The sequence below is a fragment of the Adiantum capillus-veneris genome, chromosome 9 (assembly GCF_014529385.1).
Source record: "Adiantum capillus-veneris isolate H3 chromosome 9, ASM1452938v2, whole genome shotgun sequence".
NCBI lineage: Eukaryota > Viridiplantae > Streptophyta > Polypodiopsida > Polypodiales > Pteridaceae > Adiantum > Adiantum capillus-veneris.
Window position 1 is genome coordinate 47,996,237 of NC_140939.1, and position 25,461 is coordinate 48,021,697.

A 25,461-nucleotide genomic window follows, 5' to 3' on the forward strand; every position below is an offset into this window, starting at 1 on the left:
GCATCGCTTTTTTTCGACACAAGGAACTTTGGACGCATTTCTATATAGCAAAAAATATATAATTACTAGGCAACTTACTAGATTGAATACACATATCTAGTAAGAGTGCAAACTAGTAATAATGAGAATATTCCTATATGGTTGTAAGCATAATATTATAGCTATATGGGAGTTTTAAGTAACCATATAGCAATATTTCTTACTAGTTTGACTCGGATTCTCCTATATGGCTGTAGCCATAATATTATAGCTATATGGGAGTTTTAACTAACCATATAGTAAGAAATTCTTCTTTCATCTACATAGTTGTAACCACACAATGCTATCTATGTAGTTGTATTATAATAATCCACATAAATAATCAATTTAACATAACATATACAAAATAGCACATACTTTTTGACTAAAAGAGATAAAGATTAAATAGAAAACTAAAAATGATCACTTTCATATAGATGTCTCTCAAAATTCTTACAAAGTCCATCATACAACCATTAGTCTTTATCATTGGCTACTTCTACATCCTTCAAAGAAAGAGAGCCAATCTTTTCAAGTCTTACAATCATCATGCCTTCTAATAAAAGCCAAGCTACCAAATCTTCACACATAGTAGAAGAGCTAGTTTCACACGTTTTTCTACAAAAAAAAAGGAGTTCGTTTTTTTTTAAGCCATGTAAGTAGGCTTCACAAGTGGATACACTTCTTCCACTCTTCTAACCCCAAACCATTTCATCAGAATGGTTTCTTGATCTTCTCTAGTGAGTTTGCGTGCCTACACAATAAAGAGTTAAATTAGAGAATATGGTTGCAATCTTTTCGAGAGTAATCATAAGATATATTTGTAAGATTGAAAACAAACTTGCACTTCCAAGGTAGCCTTCTCATTAGAAACAAAAACATCTTTCTCAACATCCTAAAAAGAGAGACAAGACACATTACTTTAGATTTATTACCATAGTATAAGTGTTTAGAGCCATCAACAAAAAACAAAACAGCTACCTTTGACTTTTGAATCCTCTTAGCTTTTGACCCTTCTTTTTTTTTTGAAGGAGTTCAGCAAGCTTAGTTGTAGCCTAAGACATAACCCAAGCTTACTTTAATGACATTTATTTAACATGTTTACAATTAGCATTAGTTTAATAGTATAATTCGAATACCTTCCGTTTTCGAGTACTCTTTCTAGAATGCTCTTCATCGCACCCTTTAGATGCAATTTTTTCAACTTTATTTAACTTATCCGATATCTACCAACACAAAAAACACAACTTGATATTTTTTACATCTCTAAAAATGTTACACAATGAGAAAAAAACATGAACAAAATCTCACCAGCTTCTCGATTGAAGTTTCATGAGACTTATCACCAGCAGACAAAGACATTGAATCCACATCTCCTAGTGCACTAGAAAAGATATTTTCTTTCATAAAATTTTGATACTCCTAAGCCAACATTTTCACATAAATAAATCATCATGTAGATATGAAATGAGAGAGAGCAAAAGAAGTAGCATGATCTTCATATACCTCATATGCAGCCATATGATTTTCATCATTGTCCCAAGATATTTCTGGAATGTATACATCAGCTTCTTTCTAAATACATAAGACATACACAAAACTTTAAAAAATCTTAAAAGATCGGCATTACACTTGTATAAAGAATAGTATATATCAATTACCAGTGTAGATTCTGAGATGTCTTTATCGCCCTCTACCACATCTACAAAGTTCTCATCATAACTTTGCTTGGAAGCATCCTCGTCCTAATAAAAATTACTCAATAAGAAACTTAATATCAAAACTCTTAAAAATCATTCTATACTATTACCTTTGATGATAATTCTGTCTCTTTCTCTACACCATCATTGTCAAGCTCTTGAACATCATGAGTATCCTTAAAAATGTAACATAACTCAAGAATAAGATAAACATCTACATAGCATATGATTTGAAAGCAAAATAAAAAGATAATACAAAAACTTATACCATTATAGCGCTTTTGCAAGCCTTTTGTTTGGTCCACTTTCTTTTGGACGCCAATGACTTTATACACCAATTATAAATGTCGGACTCTTTCCACAAATATTCCACACCATATACTTTCACTGGCTTTAGCTCACCCATCTTCTCTCGGATGATACTCAAAACCATATCTTTACCCTTGCTATTATGTCTCAAATCTGCAATTGGCCCTACCTTTGCAAACCACCCTCGCACCATCCCATAATTTGCACACAACACTCTATACTGACCATGATCCTCTTTTTTAAGAAATTCTCTACCATACAACTTATTGTGCTCTCTATGTTTAGGAGGAGGAGCTCTAAAGACTTGATCATATATGATCGGATCATATGGAAGAGAACTAGTTGAGTTACCAACAACCCTTTTGTTACCCAAAGAGTGATGTTCCCTCCAAGCGTCGAGTAGTTTCACAGTCTCCTCATGAGGAAGTGAAACTAGTTGCTGAAAAATTGATTGTGGAAGATCCATGCGAGCCCTACACGAGTATTCGACATATGCAGATAAGATAGACTCCAAAAAGTTTCAATTTGTGCCACTTGAGATATAACTCGAACAATACAAAAAGTTAAGATGAAAATAAATCATAGAGACAACAATGCTCAACCATATAATAAAATTCAAACCACAAAATCATTTATTTCTCTAATAGCAAAAGCCTAATGTGATCAAGTACTTTATAAATGTCTTTTTCTCATGTCCTTGACTTATGGACATCTCCATAAAATAGGGATCCATCGATCACTTTCTCCAAGATTTCTAACTTTTTTACGTTTTAGTACAATCCAATCTTTGATTAAAAGAACACAAGAATCCCAATCTCTCCATGTGCTTTCCTCCTTATGAACTTTCCATATATGAGGATCACTTGCATCAGATTTCAAAATAGAAAGCTTTGTGATTTTGCTGTCACATTGTACACATCTTACAACAGCATGCTTGAATTGTATTGTACCATTGTTTTCTAAACGGACTTTGACAATGTCATCATGCTCCAACCACAAGGGTACATTCCCACAATTGCCTTCCATTAGTAGCTTAGCCCTCTGCTTTAGGTCCTTAACTTCATATGTAATCAATCTTTGGCTCCTCGATAATGGCAATGGGATAAATTTATGAAGCAAAGAATAGATAGGCCGCACACAATCCTGATGCATGGTTTTTAGGACCCCTTCTGAAGATGCAATAAAGGCACAGTCAGTTGTTGGGGAGATGAGGATACTCTAGTCCAAGGGATCTCGAAAGAGAAGAAAAATCTACTTCACAAGCACCAAAGAGTCAAAAGTGCCATGGACAGAAGATACGTGGGAACGAGCTCTTATGCATGCCTACAACCTATATCTTACAGAATAGCCCATTCTAGGTGTGAATTTCTAGTGAAATTTACACGAGGATGTTTGTGTGGACTCACAGCACAGCATACTCCGTTTTCACTTTTTTACCGACAGTAAATATTTTTTACCACAGTAAATATTTTTCACCTACATGGTAAATACAAATCACTTTTTACCTACAGTAACTTTTTTTACCCATGGTAAATATTTTTTACTGCACCATAAGTATTTGGTAGGTAACAGTTCACTGTTACTAGAAGCAGTGATTGGGCATCAACAATGCAGTTACAGGAGGAGAAAAGGGGAAAATCTTATGGTAAAGGTGAGTCAACAGGGATAAAGACTTTTGAGTTGAAAAGAGACATGCTGATTTTTTCAAAGAACACATGTCAAAAGAAGCCATGGTTGAGGATTTTTTGAGAATTTGATATTCAGGAGGACCCAGCAGGTCCCCCCCTGACATGTGCAGAACCTCCAGTTTCAACAGCCACCTCACGTGCTCTTAAATGCTAGTCAAGGCCTTATCCCCATGTGTCACAATCAGAAAAATCAGCATTTACCCTCCCCTCTCACATCACTCTAGAGAATATCTTGATGGTGACATATCAGGTGACCTCAATCTGTTGACCACCCTAAGCAAAAAGTAACCCCAATCAGCGGATTTAAGCATGTTTATCCCTAATCCTAAACCCTCTCAGAAACCTATATAAGGAGGCCTTCTCTCACTCCAAAAACAACACTTCACCCACTTCACCAAGCAATGAATCTATGACGACATTGCTCACAACAAGGAGCTATGGATGGAGCTCTACTCTCTCTCCCTCTAGTATGCTACATTACTAGCCCTAAAACCTAAATAAGGAGTCTTCTCTCATGCTCCATGGCCACCATCCTCGCCATCATTCTCTAAGGTATTGATGTGTTGCTAGTAGGATCATACCTACTTGCTGGGTTGATTGTTTTTGACAAGGGATTATGCCATCCTTGACTTGCTTCTCTGTATCCTTGTTATGTATGATCAGATGCCGTTGTATTGTTAAGTTGATGTCTTGTGTATATATATGCTACATAAGGTCCCTAAGCTTCGTTTCTATGTGTTTTGTCATATGTTTTGATGCCATCATAATGGCAGAAGTCTCACTTGCCTATGTGCACTATGTGTGAGGTCCCTAAACCTCTTAATTTAGGGTGGTGCCCCCTTTGTTTTGTTCTTTGCTTGTTTGCATGAGATGTGGTTTGTGGAGTGTGCACGATTACAGAGGCCACCCGATTGCACTGCTCTTTTTCCCGCTATCATTTTGGTGCCCCCACAGAGGAGGGCTACACAGACCTTCAGTCCACAAGCAATGAAGATGTGCAATCTACAACATGGACGAATGGCGTGAGGAGTTTGCAAATTGGAGAACAGAAGAGGAGGAGGCTTTAGAGGCCTTAAAAGCTTTCATCGAGGTCTTGTTACCAGGTTGCAGTGTCATTGAAATTCAAGAAGTAAGTTCTTCTACATGCCTTGTTCGTGATCGTCGCCAACGAAGGAGAGTGAGAAGAAGAGCTTGATATACCTCTCCTCTCAACCTATGAGTGCTCCAAAAACCTCCAACGCACACGAGCTTGAAATATTCTACATCAACATACAGGAAGGTACTGTGACACACATTAAGGGAAGAGATATCATCACCAAACCTCTCTTTCCTGAGGAGCCGACTAAGAGAAGGAAGATCACCTCTACACCTAAGTGGCCCAAGGCCGCAGCGCGTGCTCAAGCGTAAGGTAACATTTGGCTTAACCTCATTAATAAGGGATTACATGACCACTACAGGCAAGAAAAAGGCTAGTGAGCAACCAACTTCAACCTCCAACTTGCAACCACGACTCTCACCCCTAAATCCTCCTGAAGCAAAGAGGCGAAGGCTTGCCTACAAGATTGCCGCCCATCTGCAAGTGCTCCCAGTGCACTTTGTGAATCCAGACACCACCAATCCCAAGCCAACCTCCTGTCCACGTGAAGATCACTTTGGATATTGTCCAAAGTGCTTTGGAGACCGGGTGAAAAGCCTCCCTGTCCTACCTTTGCTGCTAATTTTCAAGAAGTTATCTCAATCTAAGGAAACTATCTTAGTTGATGATGTGCTACACATTAATGGTGTCACTTTTATTCGTCATGCTGATTATGGTAATAGCATCCAATTTTTGCTTGTTAAAAGGCTCAGCATTGTACAAAGTGTTGCCATCACGCCTTACGTCTTCACAGATGCATCAAGAAGAGTCGAAGTGATCCGAGGTGTTGACCTTCTGTGGCTGATCAGGCTCATTGGTCCCAAGGTGGTGCAACTAAGCTAGGCTCTTGTGTGTAAGTATGGATGCCAATAATGAGAATGATTATCCCCGCATGTTTCCTTTCCATTTTGTGTGTCATATCCGTGTGAATATTTGTATTGATAGAAAAATCTTTTATCAGCAAAGAATAGCCCTGTTGTTTGGAGCCGAGAGACTTGGGGAAATCTTGCGCTCTCCTCATCCTGTCATTCTACCCTTACTAGACTATTACCATTCCTTTGATGTGTCGATCTTCATCCTATTTTGAGCTAAGTTGTGCTAAAGTTCCAAATTGTAATTACCATACTCTGTTTTAAAATAAATTGGAGCTGTTTGTGTAATTTTTGACTCTCTCACTTATGGCCTTCCCTAATTTTTATGGTAAGCCTGGGGAGGTTGCTCCAGACTTTTTGGATAATTTGGAAATGGCCTTTCTGGTATTGGGAAGGGATGACGAAGCTACTAAGTTAGGCCTTTCCTTTGGTCTTGAGGGAAGGTGCAAAATTATGGTATCAAACTTTGGTACCTGAAGAAAGAAGAAACTGGGAGTCCTTAAAGATGGCCTTCATCGAAGAATTTCGCCGCCATGGGCCTCCAGAGGAGATATGGAGACAGCTCTTAGAGCTACGCCAAACATCACCCAATGACTATAGAAGCTATGAAGGAAAGTTTTCCAACCTGTGGGAGAAATGGTGTGCATCACTAGGTGAAGGAGAAAGGGTGCCAGAATGCCTAAAGAAGGACTGTTTCCTGGCAGGGATTTACCCCATCCTTCGAGGAAAGGTAAAAGGTAAATTCCCAGATACCTTTGATAAAGCTATGACTTATGCAAGGGAGAAGGATAGGAAGTTAAAATTCCAAGCTCAACTACAAGGGGGAATGGAGCCTCCACCGCTAGCTCAACCTACGATAAGGGTAGTAGCAGGGACAGGAGCAACAGACCAAGAGTCCTCTCAACAAGAATTACTTCAACAAATCACCAATCAACTAGAGAGCCTGTCCATCAATCTGGTTCAAGGTGTAAGGGCTCCCCAGCCAGGAAATGAACGAAATAGACAAGAAGGACAAAGGCAAGCACGTGAGTACATTTGCTACAACTGTGGAGAGGTAGGTCACGGCATGTATTATTGCCCCCATCCACGACGCTATCAAGGAAATGGTAATCAAAGACAGCCTCCTCGCCAGCAAGTCACTCCTCCTCGAGCTAGGCCACTAAATGGACAAAATGCACACGTGGCTCCACCAATCCAAATATTGAGACCCCCTCCACCACCACAAGCACCAGCAGAGATCCCTCCACTACCATCGGGAGGGGAGGACAGGGCTGTCTCTGTCATAAGTCTTGACAATGGTAAGGATAAAGGGAAAGAAAAAATGGAGGAAGCTGTTGCCATGCCAATAAAGAGAGTTAGGATACAAAGAACTGATGAAATGGAAGCTTAAGCGTCGGATAAAGGGAATGAGGGTTCCTCCCAAGTGATAGGAGACAAGAAAAGGAAGAGTAGGTCAAGGAGGCACATAGGAGTAGAAGACTTTCCACTTGGGGTAGGATCCATACCTTACGACCTGGTAGCAGATGTGAGTAAGCAAGGACCAAAGATTTCATGGCAACAACTCCTCCACCTTTCCCCAAATATGTTTAGAACCTGGTCTAAGATGGTCAGCACCAGGAGGGCTAAGGCAAAGTCAGTTGGGTCTATTAGTGCAAGAGGCATGAAGGATATCGTGCCAGTCATTGATGCAGAGATTAAGAGTCAGCGAGTCTCCAATGTGTACGTAGATGGTGGAGCCGAGATTTGTGTTATGACAGAGAAATTAATGCATAGGTTGGGTTTGGAAGTAAACGAGCAAACTTCCTTACAAGCTAAGATGGAAAATAATGTAAGGGTGGCTTGTGTGGGAAAGGTTAATGGAGTGAAGGTTTCAGCTTTTGGTGTGGCAATCTCAATTGATGTTTATGTGATCCCAACTAAGGGGGGGGGGGGCTATCCGCTAATCCTTGGAAGACCTTGGCTTATGGCTATGAAAGCTAGGCAAGATTGGGAGACAGGTTCCCTTGAGTTGCGACCAAATCATAAGGTAGGTGGCAAGCAACAACAAATTGTGTATGACATGAAGCAGGGTAGACAACAAGACCTAGAGATGGAGACTTCTATGGATGAATGGAGCACAAGCAGCTGCTCTTCATCTGAGGATGATTCATCTGAGGATGATTCATCTGAGGAGGATGCTAGCTCTTTGGAAGTCATGGGTATAATATTGCGAAACCCAGAAGGAGAAGGTGGTCAAGACTCTCTAAACAAGGAAGAAGCCACAGGCTTAGAGGAGATGCTAGCTAAGGACCTACTAGAAGAAGAGAGAGAACCCTATTTGCAGGTACTAAAGAAGCATGTTGGCCTCTTTATAACTGATTACGAGCACATTAAAGGAGTGACAGTAACCCAACACCATATCCAATTAAAGGAAGGTGCCAAACCAGTGGTGAAAAGGCTAAGGAGATTAGGGCTAGTGCAACAAGATGCACTCTTAAAAGAAGTAAAAAGATTACTCAAGGCAGGATTTATCTACCCAGTGGAAGATTCTGAGTGGGTGTCTCCAGTTGTGGTAGCACCAAAGAAAAATGGGAAGTGGAGGGTATGTGTGGATTACAAGCCTCTAAACGCAGCCACAAAAAGGGACCATTTTCCTTTGCCTTTTCAAGATGAAATACTAAATGAAGTGGCTGGTCATGAAAGGTACACAGTGTGTGATGGGTACTCAGGCTACTTCCAAATCAGAATTGCAGATGAAGACCAAAGAAAGACTACCTTCATAACACCTTGGGGGTGTTTTGCTTATAGAGTTATGCCTTTTGGTTTAACTAATGCCCCAGCTACTTTCCAGAGGTTTATGAACTTGGTGTTTCAACCTTACTTTGGTAAGTCCATACGAGTCTTCATTGATGATTTTTGCATTTACAGCTCTAGGGAAGTACATCTGTCCAAGGTTGATGAAGGTTTCACCCGTCTGGCCCAATTGGGTGGGCAATTGAATAAATACAAGTGCCACATAGGTGAGAGCAAGGTCACTCTACTAGGCCATGTTGTGTCTCAAGATGGTATTGAGGCTGACCCTGAAAAGGTAAAGACATTGTTAGCTTTACCTACTCCTTCAAACGTGAAGCAACTAGTCTGCTTCATTCAAAAGGTTCGCTACATGGGACGATTCATACATCTCCTTTCTCAGGCAATCTATCCTTTGCAGCAGCTCACTAAACACACTACATTGACATGGAGTGAGGAGGGTGAAAGGTGCTTTCAAGAAGTTAAAACCATTTTGAGCTCATTGCCTGTTGTCCTACAACCCACATAGGGTGAATTATTCTATGTAAATCCTAGTGTAGGTCCAGAAGCTCTAGGAGCTGTCTTGATGCAAAAAGACCCAACGACATCTCTCATGAGACCAGTCTACTTCTCTAGTAGAGTGATGACAGCTGCTGAAAAGGGTTTCAGCGCAACTGAGCAATTGGTGCTAGCTCTTAAGTTTGCAATGGAGAAGTTTCGGGCTTACTTACTTCCGAGACAATTTGTGGTGATCACAACTGAGGAGGTTTTTCCATATGCCCTACAACACATGGAATTGTCTCAAAGAATAGCAAAGTGGGTGGTGCAGCTTCAAGAGTTTGACTACACACTACAAGTAGAGGATTCCACCCGTGCTTGTTTGGCAGATGTCCTCACACAAAGGTGTTATGAGAAGGCCAAGAAAGAGGCACCTAGTAAGGTACCACCTATCCCGAAGCTTGAAGTTCTACTGGGAGCACACAGTCTGTATTTTGATGGGGCTTACAAGAGGACCAAAGACAAGGCATCAGCAGGCATAGTAATATTAGGTCCAGAGAAGGAGAATATCTTTGCAAAAGGGTTTCATCTAAAAGAGGTTCATTCTAACAATGAGGCAGAGTACCATGCCCTTGTTTTAGGGTTGCAATGTTGTCTTTCTCAGGGCATCACAAAGCTAAATGTTTTTGGTGACTCCATGTTGATTGTTAAGCAAATGGTTGGTGTATGGGCCTGTAAAAATGACAAATTGTCTGTTAAGATGAGGGAAGCAAAGGCCTTGTTGAAGGGTTTTAAAGAAGTTCGAGTGCACTTTGTACCTAGAGATCAAAATCGAGAAGCAGATGCCTTAGCAGGTGAAGAACTACAAACTCTCATAGTAGGTGCTATCCTTGTGAAAAGTCCTTTATACCAGGGAAAGGAGGAGCTTCATGATTTACTTTACTTTCTTGAGCATTGTGAAGCACCCTCTGGTATGAGTAAAAGTGAACGTAGGTGGTTGGCAAAAAAGGCTACCAGCTATAGCTTAGTGAATGAGGACTTGTATTGTAGAGGGAAAGATGTTGTCTTAAGGAGAGTTCCTGCATCCCAAGAGATAAAGGATATTTTGTTTAGTTGTCATGAAGGTGTGTGTGGTGGCCACTTTGCACAAGAGATTACTAGCAGAAAGATTTTACAAGCAGGTTTCACGTGGCGAAGCCTCCATCGAGATGTACAACATTGGTGCCGCACATGTGAGGTTTGCCAAAAAGCTGGACCAAGGCGTCTTACCCATGAAAATCAGCATCCAATCAAAACCCATGGGCCATTTGAAAAATGGGGGATAGATGCAATAGGGCCACTACCTTGCACTCAATCAGGGAAGGAATACATCATTATAGGGGTGGAGTACATGACCAGATGGGCAGAAGCTCGTCCCACAAAGCGCATCACAGCCAAGGACGTGAGTGATTTCATTTTTGAATGCCTTTGTTGCCGTTTTGGCACACCTTTGGAGATTCTCTCGGATAGGGGACCGGGATTTCGAGCTGATTTAGTTGGGCAATTGATGAGCAGGTTAAAAATCAAGCGTAGGCACTCTACACCATACTACCCTCAGTGCAATGGTCTTGTGGAAAAGGTAAATGGTCTTATATGTAAAATCATCACTAAGCAAGTGCATTTACATCCTAAGGCATGGGACAAACACCTAGATGCAGCACTTTGGGCCTACAGAACATCCTTTAAAACATCCTTGGGGTATACACCTTTTCACTTGGTTTACGGGCAAGAGGCACTATTGCCTATAGAAGTGGAGCTAGCGAGCCTCCGAGTTCTAAAAGCACATCAAGAGGATAGTCAAGAGAAGCAGGTGGAAGGAAGAATCATCGATTTGGAGAGGTTAGGGCTAGATCGAGAGTCAGCAGTGAAGTACTATGCAGCCCAGGCAGAGAAGAAATGAAAGAAGTTCAATCGCAACCTTGTCAAGAAAGGTATCAAGGAAGGTTCTTTAGTGCTCAGATACGACAATCGCTTTGATCGCAGGAAGCATGGTAAGTTCTTGCTTAAGTGGGAAGGCCCTTTTGTAGTGATACAGAGGTTCTCAAATGGTAGTTCCCAACTAGGTGACCTAGATGGTAAGGTACATCAGACCCCGGTAAATGGTTGGCAATTGAAGGCCTACCAATGTCGTCTTTCACAGCCATATGCTGGTGAAATCAATGCTAAGGATGGTTTAGAGGAGAGCTCATCATATTCGAGCTCCAACTAAGGTAACAATCATGTACATAGTCGTTTCAAAAAAAAAAAAAAAAAGAGAAGACAAAAAAAAAAGAGAGAGAATGCTACCAAAGAAAGTGGATATTGACAATGGATGGGGTATGGCTTTCAAGGGTCTAGGAGACCAGTTGTTAGTCATGGATGGATACAATTATTCATCAGAAAGGACTAAACAGGGTGCATCAGCCAAGAAAGTAGTAACATGGCAAATTCAATTGGTACCAGGTGGGTAAGTATTCAAGAGAACCCTATTGTAGCACAACCTACAGCTAGAGGCATCAAATACCTCTAGCTTAAGGGGGAGGGCCATATGATGCATGGTTTTTAGGACCCCTTCTGAAGATGCAATAAAGGCACAGTCAGTTGTTGGGGAGATGAGGATACTCTAGTCCAAGGGATCTCGAAAGAGAAGAAAAATCTACTTCACAAGCACCAAAGAGTAAAAAGTGCCATGGACAGAAGATACGTGGGAACGAGCTCTTATGCATGCCTACAACCTATATCTTACTGAATAGCCCATTCTAGGTGTGAATTTCTAGTGAAATTTACACGAGGATGTTCGTGTGGACTCACAGCACAGCATACTCCGTTTTCACTTTTTTACCGACAGTAAATATTTTTTACCACAGTAAATATTTTTCACCTACATGGTAAATACAAATCACTTTTTACCTACAGTAACTTTTTTTACCCATGGTAAATATTTTTTACTGCACCATAAGTATTTGGTAGGTAACAGTTCACTGTTACTAGAAGCAGTGATTGGGCATCAACAATGCAGTTACAGGAGGAGAAAAGGGGAAAATCTTATGGTAAAGGTGAGTCAACAGGAATAAAGACTTTTGAGTTGAAAAGAGACATGCTGATTTTTTCAAAGAACACATGTCAAAAGAAGCCATGGTTGAGGATTTTTTGAGAATTTGATATTCAGGAGGACCCAGCAGGTCCCCCCCTGACATATGCAGAACCTCTAGTTTCAACAGCCACCTCACCTGCTCTTAAATGCTAGTCAAGGCCTTATCCCCATGTGTCACAATCGAAAAATCAGCATTTACCCTCCCCTCTCACATCACTCTAGAGAATATCTTGATGGTGACATATCAGGTGACCTCAATCTGTTGACCACCCTAAGCAAAAAGTAACCCCAATCAGCGGATTTAAGCATGTTTATCCCTAATCCTAAACCCTGTCAGAAACCTATATAAGGAGGCCTTCTCTCACTCCAAAAACAACACTTCACCCACTTCACCAAGCAATGAAGCTATGACGACATTGCTCACAACAAGGAGCTATGGATGGAGCTCTACTCTCTCTCCCTCTCTCTCTCTCCCTCTAGTATGCTACATTACTAGCCCTAAAACCTAAATAAGGAGTCTTCTCTCATGCTCCATGGCCACCATCCTCGCCATCATTCTCTAAGGTATTGATGTGTTGCTAGTAGGATCATACCTACTTGCTGGGTTGATTGTTTTTGACAAGGGATTATGCCATCCTTGGCTTGCTTCTCTATATCCTTGTTATGTATGATCAGATGCCGTTGTATTGTTAAGCTGATGTCTTGTGTATATATATGCTACATAAGGTCCCTAAGCTTCGTTTCTATGTGTTTTTCCATATGTTTTGATGCCATCATAATGCCAGAAGTCTCACTTGCCTATGTGCACTATGTGTGAGGTCCCTAAACCTCTTAATTTAGGGTGGTGCCCCCTTTGTTTTGTTCTTTGCTTGTTTGCATGAGGCGTGGTTTGTGGAGTGTGCACGAGTACAGAGGCCACCCGATTGCACTGCTCTTTTTCCCGCTATCAAATCCCAAGTAAATGGAAGCGGTGTTTTCTCAAGAATGCTCATTCCAGTCATTGTATCTATGACTAGTTCCTCTGAATTATTGTCTCCTGTAATACATTGTTTGTAGTAAGCTGCACCAAAAAACATCATTGCTTTCCCATCAAGCTGCATGGAGAAGAAAGAGGTTATGCGAGCTTTCCAATGACCTCTCTCCTCAGACAAGGTGTCTAACGCGTCCACCTTTACAACTACATCATTGCCAATCTTGAAAAGTTATCCTTTATAGAAGACTTTGTCATATGTTTGCACATCACCAAATGAAAAGCTTTCATCATCGATGTTCCAAAAGCTCCTTAAGTAGGTAACCTCCTCAGATGTTGTAACCCTATAATTACCCCTCCTCTTTGATATTGCAATACCCTTCATAAGAATGTTATCAGTACAAGATGCTCTCTTGCCATACTTTAAGATGTCGTTCCACAACGATCTTGCCTTTCCAATAGAAGTAACGTTGAATAGTCCATCAAGATGTGAAGAGCAGCATGCAATGGAGGCCCCGATTGCACAATCAGCTGCAGTAGTTTGACCCAATACACTATGCAATTGTTGTAGGACTCTATCACAAGGTAGCAGGGCATCTTTATCATGTTGGATTGCTTGGAATACTTTTGTGAAAAACATTCTCAGATAGAATTGTACAAAAGATGCTTCATCATTTATGCTATTTGTTTTGATAGCACTGTACGCTTTCACTAAACGTTCGAACATATAGCACCAATATATGTCATGTAGTCCATGCCGCAAAATATCCTCAAGTAGTTCCCCACTTCCAGCTACATGCTCCAAGGGTGATGAGTTTGCTCCTGAGTATTCCTCCTTTCGGATTCTCCAAGATTGCAGCAAGGATTTGATAACCTGAATGTCAGTAGCCGACATTCCATGTTCTCGACTGTAGCCATAAAAGCTATGTGCTATGTCCACTAACAAGATTCCTAAAGTTTGTATCTCATGCGGAATACCATCTACGACTCTTAGAATATATGGTAGACACCACTACATAAACTTTTGATTCTCTTCCGCCTTGAAGGATTCATAATAGACACTTGGTGAGTTTGGCCACGGACCATAGCGAATAGATGCTGGTGCCAATTTTGTAACAGTCAAAGTGGCTTCATCAATATTTTTCTTCACTGAAGAATCTGCATTCTGGAATAAGTGTGCAATATACTTCTTGAAAACATTTAGAGACAAGGTGTGCATTACATCAAAAACCAAGTCAAGAGAGGGGTCAAATCCATATAAGTCAAAGAGTCTCCAAAGTATTGACTCCCCTGATAAACCAGCTTTCTTCCAAATCTCATCCTTCTCAGAAAAAGTACAACACCTCTTTGCCTCAGCTATGGCATGAACCATCTCGTTTTTTGTTCTTGCAACTGGTGGGTATCTGACTTGTAAGCGATTTTCATTGTAAATATACCTCCCTTCTAGTCCAGGCCTATCTCTTGCAAGTGATGCATGTGGCTTATCTCTCCTGCAGAACTCTTGTCCCCCATTTTTGAACAAGCCAATCTTGCATTGGGCCGGATGGTCTCCGGTAACCATCATAACCATAATTCGTATCTTACAGAATTTAGATTCCACCCTCGTATCATCAAAGATGTTTTCTAGTGGATACTCATATAATACATCCACTCCATCAATATATAGTGATTCCAACTCATCCACTAATGGTTTCAGAAATGATCCGAAGACATCGCCGGAAGACTTAATAATCTTTTTGCAGCTTTGTGGAATAAACAAGACTGGCATGATATCCATAGAGTTTTGTTTTCCAGCATTGAGCACCATAATCTCCACAACCCCACAACTTTTTTGTGTGGTTCTTGAAGTTTGAAACCCGTCCCAATGCAACAAGAGAGCTATATTTCTAGGGTCACCCTGATTATGCACACCAACAATCAGAGTAAGTAAGGACATTCAGTGTATATTTTGCTAAGAAAAAGAGGAAGATAGACATCATTACCTTGCACAACCTTTTCTCACATTCGATTTCTTCCTTGCATTCGGAGCAGATAAAAGTGTACACTGCTCGATCAGCATCCCATGCATCTTCAAGTTTTTGAGAGCATTTGTCAAAGGGAAAAGTTGTGTAAGACTTCTTACATCCAGGTGTAGAGCAAACAACTGGCAGCTCATATGTTGACAATGGGTCCCAAAAGTTCTTCACTCCTTGGAATTCTGTTCCATCCCAGAATTCCTTTATATGCCTTCCCGTAGAAAATGCATCTCCCTGACACCATTGATTTTTATGGCGCCACAAACTCAATAGCTCATGACAAAAGGTTCTACTCCTTGTAAGAAGCTTCATTTGAGGTCCTATTGGAATAAAATCAAAAGCAAGCATTGACTTTCTTGGCTTTGTGCATACTCTGCACTTTTCACAGCAAGTAATACAGTCACGTTTAAGCTTTTTGGAGTTTGAAGCACCTGAACAGGCACACCTTAGAACCTCTCCTACAAAGTTGTCCTCTATACTTGGGTATAGAAGTTCGGGTGCGTGCTTTGCTCCATTACTTCCTGTACAAATACGATAACGAGAGGCATTCACTATCCTCAAACCTTTCAACATTGTTTGTAATTGATCCCAGCACGCGGGTACTTGTACCCCTCCAAGCTCACCTTCCCATGTCTTTGGCAACTGAACCAACAATTTAGCTAGGCTTCTTTTCGAAGAGTAGTTCTTTACCCTAGCTCCACCAAGGTCACCAAACAGAAGACGTAGCATTTGATCTTGAACACCTATCAGCATTTTATGTTCATCCCATAAACTTTGAAGTTCTACTATTCTCTCTATTAGTTCAAAGAGAACAATAGATGTCCCTTCCTCATTTTCCTCCCTACTATCTTGCACGCTAGCATCAGCCTGTAAATGGTCGTCACCATCTGCATGATGGTCACCGCCATTTGAATCTTCCATTTTCTCTTCCTCCACGTTGAGACCTTCACTCAAGGAAGGTGCTACATGTGGCACATCTAAACCAAAATGGAGCTTCAAGCTCCCAAATCTCTTTGAAAGAATTTGGTGTCGATAAAGGGTTGAAGTATGCACAAACCGCCCGCCATAGCAATAGAAAGAACAGTTGCAGAAAGCCTTCCTTCCATCACTATTGGACTCTTCAGTTCTTTCTACATGTCGATCTTCTGTTCGTTCTGTGATGTTATGTGTGACATCCAAATCAATGTCACTTTGTACCCTTCTACGCTTGGTCACAGAAGGATGTAGCTTTCCTAATGAGTCTTGATTTTGATGAAAATAAAAGGTCCGTTTTGACACCAACTCCCAACTGTTAATAGAGTGTGAACACTTATAATTACACGCGCACTTCCAAGAAGTTATTGTGCCCATGACTGCAGACCAAATATAAATATACGTGTGAACTTTTGTACAAATCAAAGAACGTACGTCATAAACACCTTTAAATGAGTACATTAGTGATCAAATATTATTAAGAGATGATGAAATAGTAATCCATTTTGCAAGAAGAGTACATAGTAAACTTAATAAGGTGGTTTTGCAGTGGGATATGGTGGAGGCAGTCGATACAAAATAATTTTTCTTCTAGGAATAATATGTCCTATCACTTTTGCTCTGTCCATCAAGGTGACCATAGACATGGTCTCCTCGTTTGAGCGGTATACTACCTTGTAGCGGTCAACAAGTCCTAGCTTCCTCTTGAGAGTCAAAAGCTTTACATTTACATCCCATGCCATTACATCGTCAATGAAAATGGTTAAAACATTCCATTTTCTCCCAGACCTTCCAAACAATAGATATTGGTCTTCTGGCCAAGCACTATCCTGCCCAAACTCATGAAATAAGATTTGTGACTGCAAGTCTACAAATTCTCTGCGTTTCTTTATAGGATATTCTCGCACTTCACTTATACTTTCACTATCAATGTCATCACATAGTGTTTGCTCACTTTGACCAGCCATCTGTAGTGGATACCACAAGCAACACTGGCTAGTCAGAGTGACACCCCTTTCAACTTGAAAGCTTAATCTTAACCCTCTCAATTTACAATTCACATTTAATAATTCACATCAAGCTATATTCTCAAGACCTAATGTAAGCTAAATACAGCTAGACATGAATACTACTACAAACCTACAAAGCAGAGGCTTAAAATAATCAAAGAAGTACAATGTAAAATGAATATATTTTTGTAGCAAATACAACTCTTTAGGGTCGTTAGGGAAGACCCTTTAGGGTCTCGCGCTACAAACAAGAGTACAAACAAAGACTCTAGAGTGCAATGCTAAATTGAATTGATAAATTTATACCATTCCCAACTATGGCACCAACCACCATTTCCAAATGAACTTTCAATACCAATAGCATTTACATTCCAATTCTAATTTCAATACCAGCAGCATTTACATTCCCTCATACAATCGTAAATGCAAATAAAAGGTGCACACTTTGTAGAATATTGTGATAAAGGCTTCATTTTTTTGACATAAAAACCGACATGATTCGATGCTTGAAATTACCAATTTGTGCCATTCCTCTATTTGGCTAAGAAATGTATTTTCTTTGGTGGAAATTTACAAAGCTTGAAAAAAACCTAGGTTTAGTGTAATCCCACCTACCAATTTTGAGATTTACCTCTAAATTTTATATTTGAAAGTGAGAAAACCTACAAAATTTGGAAAAATTTATTGTAATTTGGTATAAAAACCTTCAAATTGTGTTGTTTCACATATGTAGGTTTGGCAAGTTTTTGAAAAAATGTTTTTTTCGAGCACTGGTAAAAAATTGGAAATAAATACCTGGCTGGTAATGGAAACTTGTTAAGGCGGCACTGATCCAGAGACGATGCTTAGCTTCCAATTCGGTCCGCCACTAATTGCGCCGCACAACTAACCGAAGACACGCACGTCCGAAGGCTTGCAAGAGGAATTCATTCAGCTAGCTGCTGCAAAAGGCGGTCATAGCTGATGTTTTAGGGCGGCGAACCACCGTATAACTCTTTGCAACTTCGCGCGGACAAGCTGACGAGCTGTACGGCCTTCTTTGATTTGATGTCGCAGGAATAACCTCCTACAGATGATTTATATTGCAGTCGAATTCAGTATCCAGCTAATTAGCTAGCAAGAGCTTGCAGCAGGTGGGCATGCAGCTTTATATTATGCAGCTCATATGATCATGAGTCGGGCCCTGTGCAGCAGCGTGCAGCTGGCTTTTGGAATTCTCTCTGCATATTATATGACCGAGAAGCTGCAGCGGGAAGTTTGAGCTTCTAATGGGCGCCGCGGTGCTGAGATTCGATGCTATTAAGTGCAGCGCATCATGAGCTCGCACAGCGAAATGCAGGGCGACATCGACTGCTAAGTGCAGCTCGCCATGGGAGAGCTTCGCAAGCTGCAATTAGATATTAGCAAAGCTAAGCGGTGAGGTTTCCCGCGCGGGAGATGTGCTGGCGATAGGGTAGAGAGAGAGAGAGAGAGAGAGAGAGAGAGAGAGAGAGAGAGAGAGAGAGAGAGAGAGAGAGAGAGAGAGAGAGAGAGAGAGAGAGAGAGAGAGAGAGAGAGAGAGAGATGAAATGGTAATAGAGCTCCAGTTGCGCTATTTGACCTCCTTAAAAGGTCATTCTTTAACAAATATTGGTAGATCTAATCCAACTCCTCCGTACAAAAAAATGAAGTAAAAGTGAAAGACTAAAATCATAATCATCATCAATGCCCGAGGACACCGGCATCGGGTGTTCTCCGAGAAAGTATTGCATCGATCTCGCTAAGAAGCTAAGCTTCACCAGTCTCCCTCATAGACATGGGCGTCGAGCTCTCCCGAGCTCAATGGCTCAATCAACTAATATACCTCTGGTATAAGTGGGCTATGAAGTGTGATGTGAAGCATGCTCATCTGGCTTATGAGTCCTTGCTGTAAAGTAGTTAGAGATCTCCCTTTATTCAAGCTGTAAACTACCACTCAATTTAGGTGTGAACGAGGGCCTTCTCCTACGAATGGGTGCATTCACCTCTTCGAGTTGTGATCTTACGAAATATTACCAAGGTTTGAAAGATCTTCAATACTCCTTTCTTGGTTTGTCTGGCTTGCTACTACGCGGGCATACTGCGCAGAATAGGAATGGTGTGAATCTTGAGAATTAGGCATGGACCTGCTGTATAGCAATTCCATGAACATTGAAGGATGGTCGAGGGCACAGGGTTGTTGAATCTGAATGTGCTATACTTGGAGCGGCATAATCCTGGTCATAACTAGTTGCACCAAGCACAACATCTTTTTTCTTGCATAGAGACAAATGGCTTCAAGATGCATGCGTAGGTGATTGCATCAAAACAGAGGCATCTTGGGTTGTATCACAAGGGAGAATCATTGTCATGAGGTTTGCATGCTTTTCTAAACTTAGATTGGGGTGGATATTGTCTCACTCACATGTCCATGTGATTTTTCCTCTATGCATGGCAACTCATGCATATTATGGTTGAGAAAGGAGGCAACACACTGTAACCACTTCTCATTGTGAAGGTGAGTACATAGCAGTTTTCAAAGCTATGGTTGATCGTGTTAGACTAAGAGACTACTTTTCTGGTTTGTGTGTTGGAAACCATCATCTCCATTGGAATTCTCGTGCTTGCATGGTACTGTGTGCTCCATGCTTGCACTAAGTGCACTATTCTTATGTGCACTAAGTACATTAAGGTACACTATCATTAGACTAGGATCGTTTTGGATAGGTTACCAAAATCACAATTAATGAGCCAAGAAACCTACGTGAGATTAACTCTCTTTTTCTCCACCTCCCAAAGCTTATAAGTATTTTACTTTTCTAATTAAGAAACCATTCGTATGCCGCAATTCAATTTTGGACTACCTAGAATTTTACATGTCTGCTCAAAGCGCATCCTTTGCACGTCATATTATAATGTAAGTTGGCTTAATAAGTAACTAATGATCTCCTTATGTTGAGTCTCAATTCTAGTTTTCATCGGATCTCATTTGGTTAGTGTTCGGTAAAGAGTTGCCATGCCACACAAAAATTGAAAGGATCGCCAATTGAACCTCATGTGATTTGCTATGGTTTTAAAAGGTAGCAATTGCACCAGTCTTAAGCCTTAATGAAACCCCATTGATAGCACCCAATAAGCTATAACCACCACCATTTGTAGAAAAAACTCTTGAACTTCTATTGGAAAGAGATGGTAGTGCTAAGAAGTTGTAAACCAACCAAACTCGAGATAATGATCATCAAACGCTCACACTCAAGTTAATCTCTAGTAACTAGCACTGGAATATAGATACTAGCATGAGCTTGAATTTGGTTCCATGTGGTAAGGAAGGTAAATGAGAAGTTAGACCTCCTTTTACAACAATAATCTACATACAGTGAGACCCAATCATTGGAGTTGTGGTTTATATGGATGCATTTGCCAATTTTTGGAGAGTGACACTTGATCTGCTAGCTTGTCACACCACAAAGGCATCGATTTGTGAAAGGCAAGATTGCTTCTACTTGGTGATGCAAAGCCAAATCAAGTGACAATTATATCCGAGGTTCTGACTATTACTATAAGAAGATTAGTGGAGTTTTGGAATCCCGTACATTTAGTGCCATTGTTGAGGACAAGGAAACTTAAACTAGAGAAAACCATGCATGTGTGCATAGATTTATTATCTGGAGCTTCATTTAGATCACTCTAGAGTAGTCACCTTAAGTTTATTTTTGGCACATAGTTGGTGATTGGTTTGGCTTGTTGTCTCAAAATTATTTGCAGTATTGGGATACTTGCCGAGTACCTCCTTAGGGTAGTTAGATTGGATTTGGACCAATGTGTATGCTTGAAGCTTGTGGGTAAGTCTGGGCGAGTATTAATTTGTTGTTTTTGTCATTTTCCACATCTTGTATATTTTCCAGTTTCTTATAGGAGAAGGGTAAGTAGAATACATTCATTACAGACATGAACCACCCCTAGATCTACTTCTAGTACATTTCAGAGAATTGTTGAAGTTGGTAGCTCCAAGGACCATATATAACTTCTGCTTTATGACTTTATGCTTGAGAAAGGTGTGAAACCAATGTTGGAACTCACATACACTACTAAGATCTCAAAATCCCAAAATTTGCACATCTATTAAATTGTATTATTTCTGGTTTTTTGACATTGCAAAATACTCCCACCAAGATAAGCATATTTGCCACCGCTGCCAATTGTGTCATTGAGCTAGACACCAAGTAGCACGAACCCTGAACCAGGGTAGGAATTTCCTCATAGAGAAGGGCGTTGTTTCCAATTGCTTGAATGCAAAAAATAGAGTAGGGTGATGTGACATCCCCAGAAGGAGGGCAAGAGCCGACATGGGTCCCCCCTGGAGACATCCCCGACCTCCTATGCACAGGTCTTAGCTCCAAAGGATGCAAATCTGCCACTCTCGATGTCTTTTCCTCTCTAAGACAATGTGTGCAGTTGTGGTACTTGCAAATCAATGATAGAGTGTGTGAGATATAAAATGTTTTGATCCCTTCCCTTTTATAGCTTCGTCTATAACTATGAGATTTTATTTTGTTTTCTTATTTATATTAGCAACAAATACATCAATTAAAAAACTTAGTTGATGATCGAGCGAGTAACCATGATATTTGTCAATAATTAGTTGTTTAACTATGCTTAATGAATTTTTACTAAAATGAAATTAGGGGCATACAAACTTACTACAATTACTTGATCCATAGTAAGTGATAAATTACTAGATGAAACACCCTTTGCTATATAGGAGTTTATAAACTACCAGATGAGGGTGCCAAAGAGCTAGCTACTATATAGGAGTTCATAACTTACTAGATGAACTTACTAGATAAGGACGTTCAAGAACGGGTTTCTATATAGGAGTTTATGACTTACTATATGAACTTACTAGATCAACACGTCCAAGAGCAAGTTACTATATAGGAGTTTGTGATTTGCTAGATGAATTAGAAAATTGCTAGCTTACTTGCTAGATTAAATGTGAAAACTCCTACTTGTAACTAGGAATTATTGAGCATGTACTCTAACTTGCTATCTAGAAATGCGTCCAAAGTTCCTTGTGTTCCTTGCAGCTTGCACCCCTACCAGTTGTTTGCCTGCCTGCTTTGTCATCCCCCACGTGCAACCTTATCATTGTTTTTTTTTGTTCTCCACCTTTGTATCTAACACTCACCTTCAGATGGCTTTACCTTCCTTTTTCTTCCAATCGACCCCCCATGCCAACCTCCTCCATCCACATTAAAAAGATCCTTTTTTGACTCCCACTTCTCCTTGCATGCTTTCGATCTTCAACCCCATTCAAAAATAATTCCACTCTAGCCTTCCTTCACACCATTTATCCTATGCAACCTCCCCTGCTTCTTTCGAGTTAACCAAGCGGCTGCATGCATGGCCGGCCATTCTGCTCGACCTCGACATGTTGTGGCACCACCCAAAAACCCCTTCTTTGTTTTACTTGTGCTAGGGTCGCACGACCTCTTGTGTGCATACTCCACCTCGTAAGAAGGGCTCTCGAAAGGATGCACCCTATCAAGGAATATTGCGATCGCCTTTTAAACCATCAAATCTGAGCCGTAACTGGTTTCCATAATGCCCCGTCAAACCTGGACTAACCATTCTACATACACATCATGATACCATTAGATACACTGATATTCACCAACTTGCAACCAACAATTTCACCTTGGCATATAAAGACCAACTTGTCGTGGCCATTAGAGGCTACAAAATACTTGTAGGCTTTGCACTTTAGATACCTTTAAACTCTCTAACCACAATGCTAGACTTTATTGGCTGCTTCTGAATCATCGTTGTTCATTATAAAATGCATTGTGCAGTGTGAATGGGTGAGCTCCGCGCAAAGCTCTTAGTAGGCTGCGTGCATCGAGCAGTTTGAACCTCCCTTAGAGAAAGTGTGGCAACCAATCCCGCATTCTAAGGTGGTGGTCAGACATGCATAATTATATGTAACAAATAACTATGCTCAACTAAGCCCCCTCAATAATGATCAGGCAGCAAAAAGCTTCGTTGTGGTCACGCGCAAACTGTTTTCACAGGTTTATCGGCACGTAGAGGTGGATGAAGTGTGCGTAGCCGGTGCCGGTGATAAGGAGAGAGTCTGCACAGTGAACGCTTGATCGTGCATGTGATAGGTTGGGAGTTGCTTGCATTCGCCAATCAGAGCAAGCTAAGTTTTTACGCGGGAGCATGTTCTGCAAAAGCTACAGGTCGCAGGGTATTTTAAAATTTTCTTGGACAGGTTACGAGAGCAACTATACCGATAGTTACAAATGGTAGGTAGTGCATAGTAGAATTAAGCCTCTCGGCTCACCTCGTGTGACCATAATAGAGGCTTAGTTATCAGTTCAAATAACTGATAGCTAAACCTTGTGTGACCATGTCCTAATATGAGCATCATCGTAGCAACATTTCCACGTACAACCATGTGACCTAAAACGTGACACACTCTGTAACGAATCTGCATGCCCCGCCTCTCTCCTCAGCACTATCTAACGTGGGGTCTTTATGACCCCCAAGCGGTGGGATCTACGATCGGAAAAGTGCCATGCGAATCTCGAGGCGAATAGAGGGTCCACAAAAACTCAACGTTCAAATGAGGCTTGATGATTTGAACCCACGACCTCATCATTGAGAGGCTTGTGAGCTAACCACTCATGCGCGAGTGGCTGGTTGAATTCACTATGAACGCACTTGATTATAAAGTTAGTTTACTACGATTCTCTCTTTGTAGTCTTCTCAAAAGCAATGATTCTCTCTTTGTAGTCCTCTCAGAAGCAACTCTTCCCCTTCTTCCCGCACACATGCATTTTTCCTCTCTTCCTGCAATGGATTTCTCTATTGGTGGCCTCACCCAAAGCATCCTTGCCCTAACGACTTGAGAGAGAGAGAGAGAGAATTTTGCTTGCCCACCATCAAATAGGAAGCTGTATCTCTGACCAGCTCCTGGATGGAAACCAATCCATGGGAGCTTGCACGAAGGGATAAAGTCACCTGTGGTAGAGGTTTGATGAAGATCCTGAGCAAGGTTATCTGACACTCTACATAATAATTAAATGGCCACGTGATGTAAAAACGTAACACATTCTGCATCCTTGCAATGTTAAACACTCCCCCATCACTATATCACCCGGGCATGTTCAAATGGGATCAATGGTGGAGGAGGAAAATAGGGGCTCGTCAATTGTGGCATCGTTAGATCTGACGGTTGCCTCGAATTTACTAAGCCACCTAAATTTTTAAATTTGCCCCGAATTTAGTAATTAGTCCGCATTTACAATAGGCATACTCAAATACCCTATATTTCAATGAATGCATGCGGGCGTTGTGGTTAGTGCACATGGCTCTCAGTGGGGAGGTTGTGGGTTCAAGACATGGGGTGCAGAGTGCCCTGATTTTACAAACCTACCCAAATTACATTCTCTCCCAGAATTTACCAAATGTCTTGAATTTACAAATGTGCATACTGAAGATATCTCTATTACTACCTATAGTGTGCTACTCATGTTCGTCCTTGGCGTGACACTCGTATGGAGACGTGCATCTTAACAGGTGAGGATTCGAGGAACTCTTTTGCAATTGTTGGGGCTACACCCCTTTATCAAGGGCTCGTCGACGAATTTAGTTTTCATGGTTACTTTATTGGGATATAGATTGGGTGCTACATATAATTCTAGATCCAGGTCACCAGTTGGACCTATACCAGTGGGATACAACTTTTACTATGATTTGCAACATCACTCTTTGGATCATGTGGAAGGTTCGTGTTGATTACATACTGGGCTCACAGTCTTCTCCTACATCTACCACTTTGATAGTCTTTGGGAGGCAGTGGGATACTTTACGAGGCTCCTCCAGGCAATGGAGAGGCGTAGATGCACCTTTCTTTACAATCCTCAATTGTTTTCAGTTGGGACCATGGTCACATCACATGACATTATGCACGTCCCTAGTGGTTCATTTTGCATTCCTTATACATGCCACCTTGATATCTACATAGCCCTCACATTGTCATCCCTCTTTTGTATATCCTTTGATGATAGGCCATTGAGCATTTGCATAGTTGTCTTTTGTACAAAGTATATAGCCACTTTTCTTGAGAGAGCATTGTCATCCCTCTTTTGTATATCCTCTGGGTGATAGGACATTGAGCATCTGCATAGTTGTCTTTTGTACAAAGTATATAGCCACTTTGTGAGAGAGAGAGAGAGAGAGAGAGAGAGAGAGAGAGAGAGAGAGAATGTTTTAATTTTTGTTTTGTTTTTGCTTTTGTGTTTATGCTGCCGTGTGTGTGCGTCCCTTTGAAGGTTTGTTCTAGGGGGTGTGGATTTGATTGCGTGCATGGAAGCTTGCCTTAAGAGTCT

The 25,461-nt window shown here is 40.9% G+C and overlaps 1 pseudogene; it reads right to left on the bottom strand.

Annotated features, from left to right (window-relative positions):
- Nucleotides 1-589: 589 nt before the first annotated feature.
- LOC147450452 (uncharacterized) lies at nucleotides 590-14,878 on the bottom strand (annotated as a pseudogene).
- Between the last annotated feature and the right edge of the window lie 10,583 nt (nucleotides 14,879-25,461).